Source organism: Aotus nancymaae, unplaced genomic scaffold (genome assembly GCF_030222135.1).
Source record: "Aotus nancymaae isolate 86718 unplaced genomic scaffold, 86718_ANA_hifiasm-v0.15.2.pri h1tg000010l, whole genome shotgun sequence".
Lineage (NCBI taxonomy): Eukaryota > Metazoa > Chordata > Mammalia > Primates > Aotidae > Aotus > Aotus nancymaae.
Window position 1 is genome coordinate 42903167 of NW_026988421.1, and position 16223 is coordinate 42919389.

The window sequence follows — 16223 nt, forward strand, 5'->3', positions numbered from 1 at the left end:
ATCCTGAGGTGAATAAAAGGCTTAAAATGATTGACTTGTCAGATAGGCATGGTTTTTAAAAACAAAAACTGTCCCATTAACCTTCTTGTAGCCCCAGGAGTTATTGAGCTGTGTGTAACTACTACCACAGTCTTTAAAACTACCACATTCACTGCCATGAAAATAGCCTGGCCAAAGCCACAGATGGGTTACCAAGGTACAAGTGAAAACAGGAAAATAATGGAACAGGTGGGAGTAGGGACACATGTTCACATAAAAGTGAGGCAATTCAAAGAGAAAATAATTTAAGTAGTTATTATAGAAACAAATATTGAAATTTGTGAATTTGTCCTTCAAAATTTCTCCCTCCTCTGCCTCACTTTAATGGTGCAAAGTCCCTTCAGGTTCTGGTGGGATTATTGATTATTGATCTTCCTGCCCTTACCTACATAGTCTCTCTTTATAATTCCCCAATCCTGTGAAGAGTTAATATCATCCCCAGTGTAGACACGAGAAAATGAGGCCCCCAAGAGGTTATCAAACATTTGGGCAGGGTCTAGTGGACAAAAAATGACTTTTCTGTTATATCACACTGACTCTAGTAGGCCCTAAGGAGTATATTTAGGGATTTGAGGAAGAGCCCATATATCTAGTTTAATGGCCTTTTGTTAGTCATCAAATTAAAACATGTACTGTCTGTCGATTCTGCCTTTATGCAAGGTTGATTAGGGCCAGAATAGAAAGTACTATATTTGCAATATAAGGAACTTCTCTTTGGGATTTGATAAAACATTCTGTAGAGCAATTATTCTGGCTGGGGAGTTTTTAAAAATGTTTATGCCTGGGTTGCACCCCATGTCAATTATATCAGACTCCCTTGGTATAGACCCCACACATCAGTACTTTTAAAACTCCCCAGGTGTTTTCCCCTGTGGCCAGGATAAAAAATCAGGGTTCTAAAGCAGTGGTTCTCTAACATACAGCAGAATCACCTGGAAGGCTTGTTAAAACATTGGTTGCTAGGACCCACTCCCAGAGTTTCTGATTCAGTAGGTCCGGGGTGGGTCCCAAGGATGTGCATTTCTAATAAGTTCCCAGGTCACATGATATTCCTGATCTGAGGACCATACCTGGAGAATTGGGAAGGTAAGTTGAGTGAAAGTAAAGCTAGTCTATGCTTCTGCTCCCTTTCTTCCTGTTTATGAGGTTATAAGAAGTTTGTGTCTGATTCTCCTTCATGTCTTTCCAGAATGCTGACTTACCCAACAAGAATACTAGAAGAACATCATTTGTTGTGTAAATGCTAAACAGTCTGTGAGCATCAGAAGTGTTTTTGAATAAATCAGGCAGGCAGGGCTCAGTGGCTCCCACCTGTAATCCCAGCAATTTGGAAGGCCACAGTGGGCGGATCACGGAGTCAGGAGATCGAGACCATCCTGGCCAACAAGGTGAAACCCAGTCTCTACTAAAAATACAAAAAAATTAGCTGGGTGTAATCCCAGCTACTTGGGAGGCTGAGGCAGGAGAATCGCTTGAACCTGGGAAGTGGAGATTGCAGTGAGCCGAGATCGTGCCACTGCACTCCAGCCTGGTGACAGAGCTAGACTCCATCTCTAAAAATAAAAATAAAAATAAAAAGTAGAAAAATAAATCAGGCAATGAATCCCATCAGGCTTTGAATGAATTCTAAGGAGTTTACCACCATTTTCAGTAGGAAAGTAAACATCTTTCAAATAAAATGTATCCTCAAATTTAGTTGTGCTACTCATTCTAACAGCATTTTTTAAAGCCTTTGCAATTACTCCTCTTTATTATTTTTAATGAAGTCAAGTTATAAAGTTTGTGAACTGAGATAAAACCTTGAGTCTATCAGGGTAGGGTTGCCAGAATTAGAAAAACAAACAAACACATGCACACACACAGGACATCCAGTTAAATTTCAGTTTCAGATAAATAATGAATAATTTTTAGTATAAGTATGTCCCATGCAATATTTGACAACTGTGATAGGTGGTAACTATTGGAATGGGAATGACATAAATGCCTGCTGTGGAGAACTGGGACATACCATATCCATTTCTGTTTTATGGACACACAGGATTACTTACTCGATATTGTATCTTGTTCATTGAGAACTCAACAAATATTTGCTGAATTGATAGAACATGAATACCTAAGATATAAATGCAATATATGAAAGTGCCGAGTGATTTCAAAGAAGGATGCTTGATCAACTTAAGATGGCAGTGTCTTTTGATTTAGTTACCCTCTTTGATCATTGTCTAAATCAGTGATTCTTAACTGAAGATGATTCCCCTATACCAGGGGACATTGGCAATGTCTGGAGATATCTTTGATTGTCACAAGGGGGTGGGAGAGGTGCTACTGGCATCTATTTGGTTGAGGCCAGGAATGCTGCTGAACACCCTATAATGTACAGAACAGCCTCGGGCAACAAAGAATTATCTGGCTCAAATGTCCACAGAGCTGAGGTTGAGAAATTCTGGTCTAGATCATAGTGCAGAGGATTTAGCAAATCTTTCGTTGAATTTTTCTGGCCGTGTCCTGGAGTGTGTTGGTCTCCCATTCTTCCAGGTGTCATGGGAGGAAAGATGGTGTCTCCTATTTGCTATACTGTGAAGGAATGGGTGGAAGAATCTTGATATGCTTCTTCAAAATCTTACAAAACAAGGAAGGTGCTGCTGAGGTTCCAGAAAAAGACCCAGTCTTTAATTGCTGCCGTTTTTCCTGTAGCCTGGCCTAGATTTGAAGCTTTTGAAGACTTCATGCAGAATTACGAAATTTGGGTGAGTGCACTATATCAATCTCCCCTTCTTTAGTGAGGGAGACATAATTTTTGCCTCAACCTTCCAATTAGGTCTGGCCATCCAGGACTTGTTTGCAAATGGTAATTGGAGGAGGTGCTGACCCAACATGTATTTGTTATTTTGTGTACAACCACTATTGTTGTAATACATGTACTTTCTACTAAACACAGCAACAATGAACATTCATAATACATTGAACAATATCTTATGTTTTCATTTATGTTTATCTCTAATGAACTATACAACATTTTATAGACATATATTCACATTACAGAACTAATTAATTCTCATGATACCCATGGGAAGCAAAGTGGGGGTGGGTTACATTATTCCCATTTTAAGAGGAGATAATTAAACCTTGCCTGGAGTTACACATTGACTAGTGAAAAGCTAGAAGTAAATTACAAGTCTTGACAATGGTGCCACATCTGCCAGCCAGGGCAGTGTTCCGCTAATGGCACTGATATATCAGTCCCTGGTTAATGCCCAGGCATAAATGTCTAATTTGAAAATCCTTTTTAAATGTAACATGGCAGATTGTGAAGGGTGGTTGCTAATTAGAGAAGAAGGATAACATAACAAGGACATTTTCATTGCTAGTGGTTTACCCTTTTTAAACAAAAACATAGCAGTGAAAAGTAGAAAAGAAAATCATACATTATGGTTCAATAATTGTTTACTATGGGCTACTTGGTGCCAAGTCCTATGCTAGGAGCTCTGAAAGATGAAAGCTAAATATATATCCTTGATAGATATTTAATATGTAGTTGAAGAATCAAGACTTACCTGCAAGAAACATGCAGAGCACTGTAAAAGACATAATATAATCAAGTGCCAAAATGTGTGTATAGGAGGCTTTTGTGTCCTGGAAGACAGACATCTTTTATTTTAAAAAGGTGAAACTGGGGAGAGTTTGTGTGACGGGACTGTGGCGGCAGTGAGAGCAATTGAAACTGGCCTTTGCGTCCGGCTCAGTCAGGAGCTGGACTTCCTGACCATCGCCATCCACATGCCCTACACCCAGGTCTCAGAGTTCAACGTCTACTTTGAGAGGCCTGACTTCAAGTTCTATGCCAAGTCCTGCTTTCTCAGATTAACCCTTCCTGGAAAAATTGTAGAAAATGGAAGCGACCAAGCGTCCTATGACGCAGATAAAGGAATTTTTACCATTCGCCTGCCCAGGGGCTAGACATGTTAGCTGCTCTTCTGGCACCAAGAAAATCCAGGACAGCGAGACCACTTTTGGAAGAAATAGGTGCTTCTAAGATTCCTGAAGAAGTAGTTGACGATGAAGAGTTTGATTGGGAAATTGAGCAGACACCCTATGAAAAGGTATCAGAAAGTGCTATGAATCCGCAGTGCCACTATGGATTTGGAAACTTACAATCAGGAGTGTTTCAGTGGTTACAGGATGAATTGAGTGATGTTACTGATATTAAGGATCCAGATTTCAGCCCTGCAGCTGAACCAAGACAGAAGTGCCTGGCCACTGAGCTGGCCAAGTTTGATCCTGATCATTATCTAACTGACATTGTTGAGGACGAGGCGGTTGAACAGATTTTGAAGTACAATCCTTGGTGGACTGACAAATATTAAAAAATGACTGCCTTTTTGGAAAAGAGTCAGGAGCAAGAAATCATGCTTCTTTAGTGTCTTTTTCTGAAGAAGAGAAATATCAGCTACAAAAATTTGTCAATAAATCTTATCTGCTGGACAAGAGAACCTGTTGTCAAGTGTACTACAGTTTGATTGATGTCCTTCTGGAATATTGCTATGAAACCTGTGTCACTGAAGGAGAGAAGAACGTTGAATCTTCATGGAATATCAGGAAACTGAGTCCAACATTATAGTGGTTTGAGACTTGGACTAATGTTCATGCTATCATGCTGTCTTTTGGAAGAAGGGCGTTATGTTACCCACTCTACCACCATTTCAAGCTGGTAATGAAGGCCTACAGGAACATTATAAAGATATTACAACTAGGTAAAAGTGCAGTTTTAAAGTGTCTCTGGATATTCACAAAATTTTTCAGGAAAACAACGCAGCATACATACTGAATGATCTCTACATCTCAGACTACTATGTGTGAATTCAGAAAGTCAAATCTAAAAGTTGGCAGTTCTTGCAGAAGCCTTAAAGGAAGTCTCCCTTACAAAGGCCCAGCTGGGGTTAGAACTGGAAGAACTAGCAGCAGCAGCACTTCTTGTCCAGGAAGAAACTGCATTAAAAGCAGCTCATTCAGTTTCTGGGCAGCAGACACTTTGCTCCAGCTCTGAGGCAAGTGATATAGAGGAGTCAGACAGCACCGTGTCATCTGGAAATGAAGACTCAGACTCAGATTCAAAACAAGTTAAACTCAAAGATAGTTCATCTAAGACAGTCAGTTATTTGCAAGGACCCTTTGTGGAAAGTAGTGCCCTTCTTATTGTTGATGGTGGAGTATGCAGAAACATAGCCATCCAGGAACCCGATGCCAGTCAGGGAAAGTCACTTGTCTCTTCCCGGTGTCTTGGAGTGTCTGGGCCTCTGATAGAGGAGTGTGGGGAACAACTGAAGACCACAGTTCAGGTTTCTGAACCCAAGGGCACCACTGCTGTAACAATATGAAGTAGAGAGACAGCTGTCAGACACCAAATAATTGACTCTTAAGTGGTTTTATTCATTGTTAAGAAATATGTTAGATTTGGTTTCATTTACAGAATGAAAATTCCTCATTTTTACTTTGTAATTTTTCTTAGTATATACAGTCAGCCTGCTATATTTGGGTTCCACATCTGTGGATTCAATAACTGCAAATCAAAAATATAAAAGAAAAAATTGTATGTGTACCAAAAATGTACAGACTTTTTCTTATTCTCTAAATAATACAGTATAACAACTATTGCCACAGCATTTACATTGTATTGGGTAATAAAAGTAGTCTAGTGATGATTTAAACTGTATGGGAGGATGTGGGTAGGTTGTATGCAAATGTCGTGCCATTTTTTATCAGGGACTTGAGCATTTGAGGATTTTGGTATCCTCAGGGGTCCTGGAACCAACCCCCCAGAAACTGGGATCACTTTATGACATTGTTTTTCAATCAGTGAATGTTTTTCCCTTTTGGTTTCCTTGCTGCAACTGTGAAGATAAAGTTAAAAAGTATTTTTACCAAAGTGTACCTAATATTTCAAGCTGAAAATAATTGTTCTACTGTCAGTGTCTCCAGAATGTAGAGCCCACTAATATTTTTATTTTAACTTTACTGAGGTATACTTGACACCTGATAAACTGCACATATGTAAAGTGTACAATGTGTCGGCAAATGTATACCTCATGTAAAACTATCACCGCGATCGAGGTGAGGAACGGACTCATTATCCCCAAGTGCCCTTGTGCCTTGTTATTAGTTTGCATATCCTAGAATTCTAAGTAAATTAAATCATACAATATGTATCTCTTTTTTGGCTCAGGCTTATTTTACTGAGTATAATTATTTTGAGATTCATCCACGTGACAGCATGTGTCATGAGTTTTTGTTTTTGTGTCTTTCATTGCTGAGTACTACTTCATTGAATAGATTTGTTCATTGACCTATTGATGGACACTTGGGTTGTTTCCAGTTTGCGGCTGTTATAAATAAAGCTGTTATGAACATTTGTATACAAAAAAAAGTGAAATTGGAGATGGACCTTGAAATATTAGTAAGATTAAGTGGCCAGTGGGAATCTGAGGAAATAGGATTCAACTACAAAAGAGGGTTAAGGAATATAGGTAAGGTTGTTCTTGCTACTTTCTGGAAGAGATTAAAAACTTGGGAGCTCTCAAGTGGTTGTTTCATGGAACTGAAGGCAAAAAGCCAGAAAGCAGAGGGAGAGAATAAATAGAAATGCAGAGGAGATAGAGGGAAGACTTTCTGGGTTCTTTTCAATACTCCAGTTCCTAGTTCCCATCTCATCCTGAGCCTCAGCTGCATCCCTGATCTACCCCGGTGTCTTCAAACAAATTTCAATTTTTGGTCGATGAATATGAGAAGCCAAGCAGTTATTGAAGCCAGGAATCCTGGCCAGGGACACAGGAATGAGCACAGAACCTTGAGTATTATCAGATCTAAGCCTTGGGACCAATACTTGGAATGACCTTTATTGTCTTCACCTAGCTTTCTGGTTGGTCTAGGTTTGGAACCCTGGTTGGCCAGAAGAGTTTAAAGGGGTAAGGGAGGGCTCCTGAAGTCTTGCTCCTGTTACTCAGCCTACGTGGTTCTGGTTTCCATTGAGACAAATTTCCATGGACACACACAAAAGGCTCCTTGCTTCCAGAGCACTATTTGAACTTTGACTATAGGTTGTTGGTAGTGATACCTATAACCTCTCCCATTTAATTCACCAGTTTAGCCAGTGTAGAAGACAGATGGATCTTGAAGAATGACTATGGAATGTCATAAATGTAATCAGATGGGGACTCCAATTTCAGCTGCTCTCCCAGAATTGGTACCTTTATTGGGGCAGATGAACACATTGATATGCACCTGGGGCAGATCTGACATTTGGTATGCACTTATTTACCTGGCTAATGCCTTTTCCTCCATACCAATTTGCAAGGTTCATCAGAAGTGATTTGCTGTTACCCAATAGGGGCCATAATATGCCTTCCCAGTGTTGCCATGGGCTCCATTGGTTCTGCTCACTGCCATAACAGTTGATCTTAGAATCGTAGAAGTGATATTGTCTAGTTGAATCCTATTTCCTCAGATTCCCACCGGCCACTTAATCTTACTAATATTTCAAGGTCCATCTCCAATTTCACTTTTTTAGTATACAAAAGTTCTTAACAGCTTTATTTATAACATAGAAGTGATCTTGATTGTTCTGACATTTCACAAAACATCACACTGGCCCACTCTATTGATGACAATATGTGATCATCACTGGATCCCATGAGTATGAAGTAGCAAGTACTTTAGATGATGTCTTATGCAAACTAGGGGGGTGAAAGATACACCTACAAAAATTAAGGTGGTGAGAGAGGCTCATCTTCTCAATGGTGAGTGACGGCTATTGCTGAAAGGTCCACTGAATAAAACCACATTTTAAATCAGGTAGTTTACCTTCTAAAGGTAGAAAAGTCATTCATTTGGAACCAAACCACCTACTTCAGAATAGCTGTTTTGGCAAGTGAAGCATTTGCCTCAGTGTTTGCTCTTAGTATTATTTTTAACATGATTTCTAATGACAGATTGTGACTTGGAGGTGATTCATTTTTGTTTCTTAGTTGTCTTGACAGCAACATAATTCATGATATTCTGTGTACTTGAGAATCCTAAAGTTTTACAATACAACAATATGATGTTTATTAAAATTTTCCTAAGAAATACACTGGTAGGACAGGCACACTGGCGGCTCATGCTTGTAATCTCAGCACTTTGGGAAGTCGAGGCAGGTGGATTACTTGAGCTCAGGGGTTCAAGACAGGCTTGGACAACATGATGAAACCCCATCTCTGCCAAAAATAGAAAAATTAGCTGGGCATGGTGGCTTGCACCTGTGGTCTCAGATAGGAGGCTGAGGGTGGAGGATCTCTGGAGTCCCAGAAGTCAAGGCTGCAGTGAGTTGTGATGGCGCCACTGCTCTGCAGCCTAGGTGACAGTGCAATGAGAGGTAACTCTGAAAAAAAAAAGGAGGGGGGCATTGGTAAAAATTCTTTAGGATTGGATGGACTGAAGAGAGAGAATTATTTTTATTAAAGATTTTTTTTTTGGTTACAAATAATAGTGACTTAAGGACCATAACTAAATTAAATTTCAAGGAGGGCCAACTCTTAGTGTCTCTTATAATCACTTCACTTAGAATTTACTTTTACTGCTATGGTGATTTCTCTTTAAATTTCTTTCTGTGTTTATTTACGGTTTTATTTTTATGTATGGTGTATTCATCTATGGATTTTTTTCTCTGAAGAATTATTTTATGAAATTGAAATTAAAGTGGAAATACTTCTATGCCCTGCTTTTTTCCATGTGCTACATATATATATATATATATATATATATATATATATATATATATAATCCTAAAATTCCTCATGAAAAAAATTTAAAAGGATTTTATTATGAAACATTTCAAACATACAATTATAAAAAAATTATGCGAGTACCCTAGACACACAATTTACATTCAAAAAGTATTAATATTTTGAAAAATTTAGTTATCTTGCATGCAGGGGTGGGGTGCATTTTAAAGTACATCAAAGACCAGATGCTTACTTGGACCTTATTTTCAGGAAGTCCAAAGCTTACAGCACATTCTGGATAGCACTGGAGAGAAACCAACACGGGAGATAAACCAGCCATCAGTTTTCTGGCACTCTCTTCATTTGAAAAACTTTACATCACAAGAAAGCAAGCCTTCCTTTCACCTTTTAGGTGCAAACTGACAAAAATAACCAGTAGGGCTACTACATCTCACAGAGCCTTGCCCTCAAAACATGCAGTTGAACTGAATTTCAGTTGTTATTTTAAAGCCGTACGTGACAAACCTATTTGACAAATGTACTTTCCTAATCTTCCTGAGAAGAGCAGTACTGTGTCGTAGGGGTGAAAAAGCCAGAGGAGCCAGGAGTGGAGGGTGAAATAAAACGCCTGCATTGGGGCAGACTGCCTCTTTTTGAATCCCTGACTCCTCACTTTGCTTTGGGGAAAACTGGAAGTTTTCATTGCCTGGCTTATTAAAATGCCACTGCTTAACTGAAATACAGAGGCGTCCATAAGAACCAACTGGAGGACTTTGTGAATCATATTGCAGGACCCCACCCGCAGTTCCTGGTTCTGTAGGTCTAGGTTGGGCCGAAAACGAGCATTTCTAACAAATTCTCGGGTGACAGTGACGCGGCAGGTCCCAAGATAGCAGGAAACCCAAGGGACTCGTGGCAGGCCCTCAATAAATGTTCACTGTGAACATCAGCACCATCCAAGCTGCCCACCAGCAGGGGCCGCGGTGTATGCACCGCAGGGAAGAGCACGGCCTCTGTCCAATGTCCCTGCCGGTACATCACGCCTCCTCTGCAGGGACTAGGTTAGAACCGGGAGGAAGCGGGAGCAGCGCTCTCGCTGGATAAAGGGAGGACTCCCTCGCCCTCTGGGGAAAAGCGTGGGCCCTCTGCCACCAGAGTTCTGCTGTCTCGCTTTCGCGGCAGTTTGCTTCTGGCCTGGGCGAGAACCTGTCCACCAGGCAAGCCAGAGGCCAGTGCAGGACTCCTGTACTCCACGACTAGGCGGAGGCAAGTGCTGAGCGGAGGCCAGGGCCCGGAGCCCGGCGCCCGACGGGAGGGCGTGGCAGGGGAGTACAGCGCTCCACTCCCGTCCCGCCAGCTCCCGGGTCGGTTCCGAGCGCCCGCGGCCCGTTGGCCAGGCGGAAGATGGCTGCCCAGAGAGCCGCGGACAGTCACGTGTCACGCCGGGCCCGCCGCGCACCCCCTCCCCCGCTCGCCAAGTCCTCGACCCTGCGGGAGGCACGGCCTTGAGCTGCTTCTCTGCCACCTAGGTGCGGCGCGGGCCGGCCAGGGAGGGCGGGCACTGGGGCGGAAGGCCAGCTGTCCTCGCTGTGCACCCCTAACCTGGGCGCTGAGGCTCTCGGGCAATAGAGGAAAACCTTCCTTCGGGCGACGCACACCAGGTGGGACTACTGGGCATGCGTGGGCTTCCGCCCTGCCGCCGCCGCTCTCCGGGTTTTTGCGGCAGCCCGGAGGGACGGCGGGAGGTGGGACCCAGGCGGGGCGGGGCGGGGCGGCTCTGACGAAGCCGGAGTTTTCACCTCAGGCGGTTCGAGCTCTTGCGCCTCCTTCACGTTCCCAGGCGTCGCCAGAGGCGTTTTTTATGTTGCGGGAGGAAGATGAGAGTCTATAGTTAGAGAACGGAAGGTCAGCCGTTTCCTCTGAATGATCAATCTGGCGTTAATCCCAAGTGTCGCAGCCCTTGGGTTTGGTGGGAAAGAGAATCTAGGGGTAGTTTGCAAACTCGTGCCCGACTTCCATCAAGCTGAGTTTGCATTCCCTGCTTTACGCCTAGCTCCAGCGGCTCCCGTCTCCGGCCATGCCCCTAGGGGCTTACCGTACCTGATTGTAAAACCTGGATCCCGCCCGGCCTTACTTAGCGGGTCCCTAAAAACGCTGGGGAAAGAGCTCGCTTCCTCAGTTTCCCATTACTTGAAAGTAAAATTCAAGGGGTGCAAACCCCGACTGTCCTTTGGTTCGGGGTCCCCCTCCGTGCCGGGAGGAAACCCCGCGGACTCCGCCCGGCCGGCTCGCCCCCCCCCCGCCCACCGCCCCCGGCCGCAGCGAACACCCGGAGGAGCGGAGTTGCGCGTCGCGCGTCGCGCGGGAAGCCGGGCCGGCTCGGGCCGCGGACTGGGCATGCTCGGCAGCCCGGTAGGCTCGCGGTGGCAAGTCGGAAGCGTTTGCACCAGCGGAGCAGCGGCGGCGGGCGACGGGCAGGTCGGGAGCCAGAAGAACTGGCCAGGGCAGGCTGCCCTCCCCTCGTGCCTGAGAAGCGGGCCGGAGAGAGTGATTGGGGTGCGGAGCCCCGACGCTGCCCTGCCCCGGATTTCATTCCGCCGCAGGGGGCTCCGCCAGCAGAATTCCGGCGGCTGCCGCGACTCCAGTGCAAGTGAGTCGTGGGGCCGGGACAGAGAGCCGGCCTCGGGGGCGGATCGGACACCCGTCTCTTGGGCCCGGCCTGATGCCAGGGAGCGGCGGACGGGCTGCCCTGGGGCGAGGGGGCGTGAGCGCAGCCCGCGCGGTGCCGCGCGCGTACCTGGCGGGCACTCCCCCAGAGCTGCCGCTCCCCGGGGGTGGGCGCGGGGGGTAGGTCCGGCGGCCGGGATCCAGACTCGGAGGGGGCGGGCCGCTGGCGGGGTTCTCCGGCCAAGTCGGGGCGGGGAGGAAGGAGGGGGCAACAGTGGGCACCTTTTCAGAGCTACTGCGTGCTGACTGGAAGGCTGCTTGGTGTCGAATTGGGGCGATCTGGAAACGAGGAGCCTTTGGGCAGTGGCCCGCCGGGGGTCGGGAGACCCCTACAGGGGCCGACTCAAATCACGGCCCCACCCCCACAGCCTAGGCGGCGGTGTGACAGTTGATACCTTCGGGCCAGATCGCAGCTGGCCAGGCGCCCACTGTTTCGGGATCCCCCACCGTGGCCCCTCGATGCCCCTCGACGACAAAACAGGTGGGATCCCCTTCCCCGAGGAGTGCTTCCCTTCTCCCCAGGCCACGTAACAGTCCCCCAGGCTCGCGGGCGGCGCTGAGACCCCGCAGGGCTGACCCCGCCGGGCGGGGACGTTTAGGGGCAAGGCCTGGAGGGGCATCGGCGCAGCCTAGAACTGGACAGTCTCTCCAGGACGCGACTTTTCCTTGACAGAGGGCGTCTCCGCTATCCCCAGGCGATGGGTCAAGGGCAAAACCGCGGCAGCAGCGGCTGCCTCTCCCACCGTCTTAACCCAAACTCCAGCTTGTAGCTTTCTCTCGTGGGCGGGGTAGAGTGCCCTAGTCTAGCTAACGGATTCAGCCTGGAGCGTTCTGGTTAATGCTGCTTTCCTCTTTAGTGCCGCGAAGTAGAAATCCGGATGAGGGTTGTCATGGCCGGAGGGAGCGAAGGGAATCCAGGCAGGTGCTTCTCAGATGTTTGTTTTCACCTTCAAACAGTACAGACTTCAGCGGTTCACGCTTATGAAACCAAGTGAAGGGCTGCTTTCTGAAAGGGAAGTTTATTTTCTATGTTCTGGGGCCTGTCGGCTATTTTAGCTCCCTTGACATTTACCTTCCTAGACCTTTAAAGCTGTTTGGACAGGTTATTTTGCTTTCAGGTTTGGGGATGTTTCTGGTTGGTTCCCTGGATGTGGAAGCAGCGAATGTCTGATATGCTGTGCTGTGAACTCCCCACGCTTCCTGGCACTGGGGGTTGAACATTCAGGAGGGACTGAGTGGGCCGAAGGAGAGGAGTGGGACTGTGACGTAGGAACGCGATGGGAGTTGCCTAGAGCTGCCCAGATGGAACGAGGTTGGCGGCTGTTTTGGCCTGTGCAGAAGGGGAGAGGGCTGAGCGTTTCATTGGTCGGGTGTGAAATGTCCACGGGCGAAGGAAGGCAGCGGGGGGATGGGTGCCTGTCTGGTCAGTGCTCTAAGGGAAGCCCAGGGATGTTTGGTGATTCAGCAGGTGGCAGCCTTCCAGCTCTGAAGACATGCCGTGGCCAAGCAAAGAAGCAAGCAAAGCAAGCAAGCAGCAGCCTGAGCCTTCTGTCAGAGGCGCCAGCTTTGGGGGAACCTCTAGAAGCTGCCTTCTGCCTGTAGCAGCCCACTTGCCTTATCTTGCTTCCTGTTTAGCTCTGGAGGCTCTGGTCTTTCGAGTTTCTTTACTGCTTCTCTTAAAGTATACAGCAATATATAGCATGTTTTTTAGTCTCTCCATCTCTGTGATCTGCTGGGTAGCAGGGGGTGGCCGCTGCCACCATGCAGTTTAAATAGTTTTTCTGCAGAAAGGGATTGTGACATGTAAAACAGTGAAGAAGCCTTTTCTTCCAGTTCTGCTTCACAGAATAGTAATTTATGTTTTTAGTAAAACAGTAATATATATTTCTGCAACTCTTCAGTGATGATAGTAAGCTATTTGAAATATCCAGAAACTTTTTAATAAAAGACATTAACTCCAGGGATGGATTAAATTGACATCAGAGGGACACAGTTATTAAACCAGTATCTTATTCATTGGAGCATTTCTGGCATCTTGCACAGTGTCTAACTTGTAGTACTCAGTACATGCCTCTGCAGTTGAAAATTTAAAAATCCTTCCTAACAGAAGAGTTTAACAGTATTCACCATGTTCATCATATATTTTTAAGTTTGTGTTAATGCGGTTAGAATAAAATATATGCATCAATGCCTTTGCACATTGACATTTAAAGAATGTTTATGTTTTCATAAGACATGATTGCCTATGTTGACCATAGACATTCAATTTTAGCTTGAAAGATTCTTTCACTTTTCTGGTTACATTTATTACTTTTCAAACTTGTGGCAGATCCTGCATTTCAGCTAGAAAAATGGTGTGCTTTGCTAACGTATGTCATGAAAACCAGACTCCTGACTCCTAAGCATAGCCATCAGTTTCTTTTTTGTTTGTTTGTTTTTGAGACAGGTTTTGTTCTGTCACCTAGGATGGAGTGCAGTGGTATGATCTCGGCTCACTGCAGCCTTGAACTCTCCAGGCTCAGATGATTCTTACCTCAGCCTCCCGAGTTGCTGGGACTACAGGCATGCACCACCAAGTCCAGCTATTTTTTTGTACTTCTTGTGGAGATAGGGTTTTACTATGTTGCCCGGGTGGGTCTCAAACTCCTGGGCTCAAGTGATCCTCCCACATTGACCTCTCAAAGTGCTGGGATTACACGTGTGAGCCACTGCACCTGGCAAAATATATATATATATATATATTTTTTTTTAACTAAAAAGTGCTCCTGTTGCATGTCAAATGTGCTTTAACTTACAAAACTTCATTTTAATCATAACATTTCAGGTAAACTCTGAAGAGTGCTGCTATAGAAAAGCTGAAAGAGTGTTTTGAGAATAAAAATTCTGGATTGTTTGCACACAGGGGTTAATGCCCTGGTCTTTAGGAGGGAGAGTGTGCTGCCAGTTCATTCTTCCCTTTACTGTTACTGTCTCTTCCTTCCTCCAATTGTTTAGGTATTTCTTCTTCCCCTAAAAATGTACTTTCTTGGCATGAGCTTGCTTCTTTAAGCAATCCTGTCAGAAGGATCAATTGCATTTTCTCATGCCAATTTGGTCATTGGTGATTTTTATTTTTTGATTGCCACATACATTTTCCCACCACTTCATATGGCAAACTGTTCAGTGGCACTTGGAAAGACCCGTGGCCCTGGTGTCCTTGGTAGGGGCATAACATGTTATAGATGACTTCGCCTTTTTTGGATGGTAGCTATAGCCATAACAGTCTCTTCTGGAAGAACTTTTATGATATGCCTGGTCTTCAAGATTTTTGGCTTTTCTATTAAAATCTTTTAGTGAGGAATATAAATGGCTATTTCTCCTCTCCAAGAGCATCCCTGTAAAGGTTGTTACCTCTATTAAGCTACCCAGTCACAAGAGGACCTTATTTTGGATCAGCCCACTTGGATGTGGGAGTTGGGAGGCAGCACTGGATGTCGGGGAGGAGAGAGTGAAGAAAGGGAAAGAGAAGGGTGGGCGGAGCCCCAGGAAGGTATCTTGGTTTTATAACTGTGACTTCTGGATTCAGTAAAGCTGCATTGAATGGCGTTGATGAACAAGTGTGGCTCAGTCTCTGCTGGAATGCTTTGCTGTTCTCCCAGTCCTCTGTCTCCACAGATAAACACACCACACACATGCAGTTGCACAAAGATCCACAGACATAGAGACTCAGACAGTGAAGAGAAAGACACAGAAAAAACAAACACACACACTCTGCCAAAAGCCAAGAGCACCAGTGTCTTTTTAAACTAATATGTCAAAGAGGGAAAATCCAGGGCTCAGTAGCAGGTTTGAGTTTGGGGGCCTGAAATCACCCGAAGCTTGCATTGAGAAAGATTCCTCTCCACTCTCATTGACAAGCTGATCTGCCCCCTTAATGATTTAAAGCCTTGAGGGCTTTAACTGAAGCAACCATTATACGGAAATGCAGGTGAGTGGAGATTTAGAGAACTTGGGTGATTTACATTTTAGACTTCTGGTGCTGAGAGCTGAGCTCACATTCTAGTTCTTGCCACAGAATCCTCTCACTGTGCAGAAGCCCCTTGCTTGTTTTATGTTTTTCTTCTTTCTTCCCCTCTCGCCCCACCCCAGGTCTCTATTCCCCAGAGGAACCTTCTCTCCTGTGCAGGATATGTATTCTTGTTAAAGATGTTGAGTTACCTTGTTTGTTTTTAACTTACATAGTGCTTCTATGCTACAGATTTCATTCTTTTTTAAATTCAAACTTTAAAGCTTTTTATTGTGGAAATTTGCAGGCATTCATAAAAGTCAAAAGAACTTTAGCATTTTATCTGTGAGATCCCAGTTAGTGTAGATTTATCTAGTGCTTTGCCTTGACTGCTGCTTTGTAGGGCTGGTCTTTTGTGTGTCTATTACTTTTACTTACCCATTTCCCTAATAATGGATGCTTAACTCACATCCACTCCTGTTACCACTAGCAAACATCCTGTATGCATTTTTTTCTTTTTCTTTTTTTTTGAGACAGTCTTCTGGCTCTGTTGCCCAGGCAGGAGTGCAGTGGCACGATCTTGGCTTACTGTAGCCTTCGCCTCCTGGGCTCAAGCGAATCTCCTGCCTCAGCCTACTGAGTAGCTGGGCCTGTATGCGTTTTCTTAGTGATCTGGTTGAGAATATCCTTAGGGTAATGGTTCTCAAAGTATGGCCACA

At 44.9% G+C, this 16223-nt stretch overlaps 1 protein-coding gene and 1 pseudogene across 6 annotated transcripts in view; both read left to right on the plus strand.

Annotated features, from left to right (window-relative positions):
* Nucleotides 1-2804: 2804 nt before the first annotated feature.
* LOC105727589 (protein SHQ1 homolog) lies at nucleotides 2805-6231 on the plus strand (annotated as a pseudogene).
* A 4395-nt stretch (nucleotides 6232-10626) lies between these two features.
* Nucleotides 10627-16223, plus strand: part of SGMS1 (sphingomyelin synthase 1) — a 324408-nt gene continuing 318811 nt past the window's right edge. For 4 of the 6 annotated variants that reach the window (XM_012467576.2, XM_012467581.2, XM_064374134.1 and 1 more), the window contains exon 1: nucleotides 11256-11442. The gene's annotated coding sequence lies outside the window, so the exon portion shown is untranslated. Of the gene's footprint in view, nucleotides 10698-11255; nucleotides 11443-11781; nucleotides 12001-16223 lie in introns of those variants that run through there. The other 2 variants (XM_012467580.2, XM_064374135.1) reach the window with 2 other exon arrangements.